At 45.2% G+C, this 6,195-nt stretch overlaps 1 pseudogene across 1 annotated transcript; it reads right to left on the bottom strand.

Annotated features, from left to right (window-relative positions):
- Positions 1–3,751: 3,751 nt before the first annotated feature.
- On the bottom strand, positions 3,752–5,470 carry LOC110493668 (GTP-binding protein Rhes pseudogene; annotated as a pseudogene). Its single transcript, XR_016487740.1, has one exon. The product of XR_016487740.1 is annotated as a GTP-binding protein Rhes pseudogene (transcript).
- Positions 5,471–6,195: the final 725 nt, after the last annotated feature.

The following is a 6,195-nucleotide window of genomic DNA, read 5'->3' as shown; positions in this document are numbered from 1 at the left end:
GCAATGCAGGTGAAGAAGCACGGTGGCTAGGAAAAACTCCCTAGAAAGGCCAAAACCTAGGAAGAAACCTAGAGAGGAACCAGGCTATGTGGGGTGGCCAGTCCTCTTCTGGCTGTGCCGGGTGGAGATTATAACAAAACATGGTCAAGATGTTCAAATGTTCATAAATGACCAGCATGGTCGAATAATAATAAGGCAGAATAGTTGAAACTGGAGCAGCAGCACAGTCAGGTGGACTGGGGACAGCAAGGAGTCATCATGTCAGGTATTCCTGGGGCATGGTCCTAGGGCTCAGGTCCTCCGAGAGAGAGAAAGAAAGAGAGAATTAGAGAGAGCATATGTGGGATGGCCAGTCCTCTTCTGGCTGTGCCGGGTGGAGATTATAACAGAACATGGCCAAGATGTTCAAATGTTCATAAATGATCAGCATGGTCGAATAATAATAAGGCAGAACAGTTGAAACTGGAGCAGCAGCACAGCCAGGTGGACTGGGGACAGCAAGGAGTCATCATGTCAGGTAGTCCTGGGGCATGGTCCTAGGGCTCAGGTCCTCCGAGAGAGAGAAAGAGAGAAGGAGAGAATTAGAGAACGCACACTTAGATTCACACAGGACACCGAATAGGACAGGAGAAGTACTCCAGATATAACAAACTGACCCTAGCCCCCCGACACATAAACTACTGCAGCATAAATACTGGAGGCTGAGACAGGAGGGGTCAGGAGACACTGTGGCCCACTCCGAGGACACCCCCGGACAGGGCCAAACAGGAAGGATATAACCCCACCCACTTTGCCAAAGCACAGCCCCCACACCACTAGAGGGATATCTTCAACCACCAACTTACCATCCTGAGACAAGGCTGAGTATAGCCCACAAAGACCTCCGCCACGGCACAACTTAAGGGGGGGGGGGGGGGGGGCGCCAACCCAGACAGGATGACCACATCAGTGACTCAACCCACTCAGGTGACGCACCTCCTCCAGGGACGGCATGAGAGAGCCCCAGTAAAGCCAGTGACTCAGCCCCTGTAATAGGGTTAGAGGCAGAGAATCCCAGTGGAAAGAGGGGAACCGGCCAGGCAGAGACAGCAAGGGTGGTTCGTTGCTCCAGAGCCTTTCCGTTCACCCTCCCACTCCTGGGCCAGACTACACTCAATCATATGACCCACTGAAGAGATGAGTCTTCAGTAGAGACTTAAAGGTTGAGACCGAGTTTGCGTCTCTGACATGGGTAGGCAGACCGTTCCATAAAAATGGAGCTCTATAGGAGAAAGCCCTGCCTCCAGCTGTTTGCTTAAAAATTCTAGGGACAATTAGGAGGCCTGCGTCTTGTGACCGTAGCGTACGTGTAGGTATGTACGGCAGGACCAAATCAGAGAGATAGATAGGAGCAAGCCCATGTAATGCTTTGTAGGTTAGCAGTAAAACCTTGAAATCAGCCCTTGCTTTGACAGGAAGCCAGTGTAGAGAGGCTAGCACTGGAGTAATATGATCAAATTTTTTGGTTCTAGTCAGGATTCTAGCAGCCGTATTTAGCACTAACTGAAGTTTATTTAGTGCTTTATCCGGGTAGCCGGAAAGTAGAGCATTGCAGTAGTCTAACCTGGAAGTGACAAAAGCATGGATTAATTTTTCTGCATCATTTTTGGACAGAAAGTTCCTGATTTTTGCAATGTTACGTAGATGGAAAAAAGCTGTCCTTGAAATGGTCTTGATATGTTCTTCAAAAGAGAGATCAGGGGATGGGATAGAATGTGGAGTCAAACGGCACCGACTATGTCGTGCAAGCAGTATATTAAGAGAGTTTGTGTATTGTCTCAACCAGCTTGTTTATCTGTCTTCACAGAACACATCACATTTCATAGCAAATGTTTTAACTTGAGATGCATTGTAGTCGTCAAAAAGAGTCCGGGACCCTGATCTTGTTCTAAACGCCTCAGGATTCTCTGAAATAACTGCTGAGGAGCTTAGACCAAGTCTAGGGGCAGAGACACTGGACAATCCATCTGAACTGAGGACACGATATGTACTTTTAACGTATTTCGATTCTCTACAAAATAAACCAAGTCATTTCAATACAGTAGGCTGTAGGGCTGCATTCAGTAATCACTCATCACAGACAAAATTATTGTATATGAGAACCAATTTTAGGCATAACAATTAAAACGCCTCAGTCATGTGTCATTGAATAACACTTGTTTCTCAAAGGCCTACGTACCTGTTCGACTGTGTGTGTATAGAGATCTCTTCTCCAGTAGTCCATTCTGTGAATGACTAGGGGGAGAGTACGGAAGAATGTTTTAACTGGACAGAAAGAGGAACTACAGGCCTAACGTTCAACCGGCCACTTCCTCATATGAGACAGGAAACAATGCATCTGATGGGGACAGGGGGAAGCACATGGACCAACCACAGCTATTGGTGGAGACAGTGTGTTGTACTTTACTTCTATGTTGGAAAGCTGTGACCGTGTTGTCTGTGTTCATGACATATAGGGAAAATCTGCATACATATTTCTTTCAGTGTTTTTAACATTCCTAATATGCACAATTACAATGAGCTTCTATTTGATTTATGGTGTAAGGCTATCGAAACAAGACAGAAATACAGTACTTTGTAAGGGATATGCCTTGTAAAGTAAAAAGGTCCCAAGATGGGCTCACTCAAGTGCAGTATATTGTGCTAAATACCTTATCAGTTGAGAAAGGTAGCCTATTGTCTCGTGGTGATGCTAATTTGCATACAGTACCGAGGCTTGTGGCGCATGCCTAGACTTCTCACAGCAGGTGTAACTAATTAAGCCAAATTTTGTCTGTGATAGCAACGGTCAATGTCTCAAAGGAAGACTGATTTAAATACAGTAATTTAAAGAGATACAAAGATTTATGCTTCTAAAGTTCATCAATATTTTATGAAGGGGGGCGCAGTGAAAGACAACTGTGGTTAGAGGGCGACGTTGGACTGTAATACAGCCTGCACAATTCAGTTCGATGCCTATTCTGGACCAAGAAGTGGGGCTGTGTGAACTGAATCACAGTAAGCTATATCTGCCATTTTTATAAGCCCATCTTATTCTTTATAGTTAGAAATGAAGGTTTAAGCTTAATGTTATTCAATTGTATTCCTGATAACGTCAGCGTAGTCATCTTTAAACATTTTAGCGGAAAATCCCTTGAGCCTTGTGTAATGTTAAGTTATACCCTAGGCCAGGGGTAGGAAACGGGCAGCTCTTTTGTAGGCATGCGGATCAATTTCCCCCACCCCCCAATTTTTTTTTAGCTTAGGGCCCTCAAAAGGCTAGGGTCTGCTCTGACTGCATGTGTGGGTATGGATGTGGGTATGCAGACCCGTGAGCCACAGTGGCCTCTCATGATGAGTCCCCATCCCCATCAAAATTGCCAATCCCTGGTCTAGCGGCCTTATCCTACAGTGCAAACGTTCACTAGTAAGTGGGATTTGATAGTATGTTTTTGTAGTTTGTTTGTGGAAATGTGTTGATACCTGAACCAGACTACAGGTTGGGGCCATGATGATAGATAGACCGTTGCTATTTGATTGACGTGTGCGACGTCTGATGTGTGTGACATCCATTTCACTCCTCCAGTTTGTGTCTGCGTTGTTCGTTCTCTATTGAGAATGCAAATATGTCTCTCATATTTATAATGCAGTTAGTTATTACAGGAGATCATAGCCTTTTTTTTGTGTACTATTTATTTAGCTTTATGGGGTAAACATTCTGTTGTAAAATGAACACTGGTAAAGCAGTTTAATGTAGAAATCATGGATTTAAAAAAACGTGAGAATATAAAAACATGTTTAAAATAAAACTTGCATGTAGTAGTCATTTGCATGTTACCACTTTTTACACACATTAATCAAGTCAGGCTTAGCAAATCAATAAAACATTTTTTTTTAATACAAGCGAGTCTTTTGTAAACAATAATGCTGTGCTACATGTGAATTTCCAACTGAATAGATGGTGTTTTACATCAAACCATTAACTTTGCACAAACCCCAGCATACAAATTGTTCCTTTTGAGTCAATAAATACTCTTCTTGTATGTTTGCAACAGTCAAATGTCTTATTGCAAGTGAATGTCAAACACACGTTTGCAAAATTAGCATCATTTGAATACAAAAGCTATACATTGATCTAAATGGAAACAGCAGAAGCCTGTTAACCAAATAAGCAGCAACACATTACATTAAGTATACAACTGAGCAGTTGAACATCTTTGTCACCTTTTCACCCTTATCTCCCCACCTTACAAGGTTTACATTAGTTGGACCAAGTCCTCTGTCGTCACCATTCGTTGTCACCCATTCTCTTCCCATATCAAACACATCGCTTGGACAAGGGAAGCAGACGTAGAATCAAGAGTGTTTGGGAGTTCCGTTCTGTTTCAGCACACTGGCAGTCCCTCAACTCAACCTTTTCAGCCCATACACAGTCAAGTTTCCCTCTCCCTCTTGTCCAGCAGCACTTTAACAGGTGTACTAGCCCACACTCTTTCCCTCTCTTTCTACTTCAACCTGCCCTATTAGGAGATGATGCAGGAGTTGGTCTTGTTCATGGGTGGCCGGGAGTCCTTGGGGTCTCCTTTGGGGAAGGTCTCCCTGCGGCGCCTCAGAGCAGGGCTCAGCCGGCTGGACAGGTTGGTTTGCTGCAGCAGCTCCCTGAACACCTCCATCACGTTGTTGTTCTCCTTGGCCGACGTCTCCACGTAGCTGTTGTTCCAGTCCAGCTCCACTGTTGACAGTACGTCGTCAGCTGCCACCTGCCGGTCGCTTCCTGCTCGGTCTGCCTTGTTACCCACCACAACGATCGGGGTGTACTTGTCCTCCTTGACCTCCAGGATCTCGTCGCGGAGGCTCTTGACGGCCTCCAGCGACTCTGCGTCGTCGACCGCGTAGACCAGGGCGAAGGCGTCGCTGTTCTGGATGGAGAGCTTGCGCATGGCCGGAAAGGAGTAGCTGCCACTGGTGTCCAGGATCTCCACGGTGACCTTAGAGCCACCGATGTCGTACTCCTTGCTGTGCATCTCCTCCACGGTGCGCCGGTGCTTGGCCTCGAAGGTGTCCTGGAGGAAGCGGCGAATCAGGGCCGTCTTGCCCACGCCGGCCGCCCCCAGAAACACCAACCTCACCTGCGTCTTCTCCTTCACCTCTAGAGACATGATACTGATTTTTGTCTGGATGACGATATGCTTCTAAAAGTGTCTTTAAACTGGCCGCTCAGTCACTGACAGTCTGTCAGTAGACAGGTAGATTAGTACAATGTAAGACCAGTCAAACTCTTCTGTCTTCTGGTGAAGTTGCTGTCGGTAGAAACAGCTGCGCAATTGCACACTGAGTGTAGATTGTCAAAGATTTCTGTCCACAGATTCTAGCAGAAGGTCTCTGATAGTGCTCAAAGTTCTCTTGTAGTAGGTAGGTGCTTGTCTGCCTCTGCGGTTTTCCACGCTCCCTTTTATGTGTGTTTTTGGTCGCAGGGATTCCATGCCCTCTTCTGGCAGGAGCCAATCAGTTTACGGCTGTCTATTGAGGCATATGAGCGGCCAATCACTAGTCTGCATGCAAATGTGAGTACTAGACAGATACGAGAGGGGAAAACTAAGTGATATCTGAAAGTGTACAACGAGCTACTGGTAGGAGCAGAAGTCTGATTATCATTCAACGCCGACTCACGTAACATCAGCTCACAGATGAAAGAGCAGCCTGATCATCTTGATATCCTATTTTGTGTTTATGTGCACAATAAAAACTACATAATATTTTAGAAATATAGTAAATCCACCTTGACTGGTGATTACAGTATGGGCTTCAATGCAATAGAATGTGTTTGAGAGTGATTACAACAACAAAAGATGCCATCAGGGAGACTATAGTTTGCTGCTTGCTATGTATTTCCTCATGGTTAAAGTCTCTCAGTCCACATCTAAATGTGTTGGTAATACATTTTGAATCAAATGATGACGTCCCACTTTATGACTCATGCACGTCATTGTCGTCTACATGAACAACTCTTTGCCAGTGCAAGGACAGCCTGTCTGGTTTGCTATGGTCCTCCTGGTTAAATAAACCGTTCACCTCACATGACCGTCATGGTAATGTCTATAGGTCACGCTAATACTGTATGACATGTATGATTAGCGTGACATAAATAAGCCCTTTGGCAGTGTTGGTCTGATTATT

The sequence above is a fragment of the Oncorhynchus mykiss genome, chromosome 17, assembly GCF_057628025.1.
Source record: "Oncorhynchus mykiss isolate SJ-2025 chromosome 17, ASM5762802v1, whole genome shotgun sequence".
Classification (NCBI taxonomy): Eukaryota; Metazoa; Chordata; class Actinopteri; order Salmoniformes; family Salmonidae; genus Oncorhynchus; species Oncorhynchus mykiss.
The sequence above is the reverse complement of the archived record's forward strand: the minus strand, read 5'-3'. Positions and strand labels throughout refer to the sequence as shown.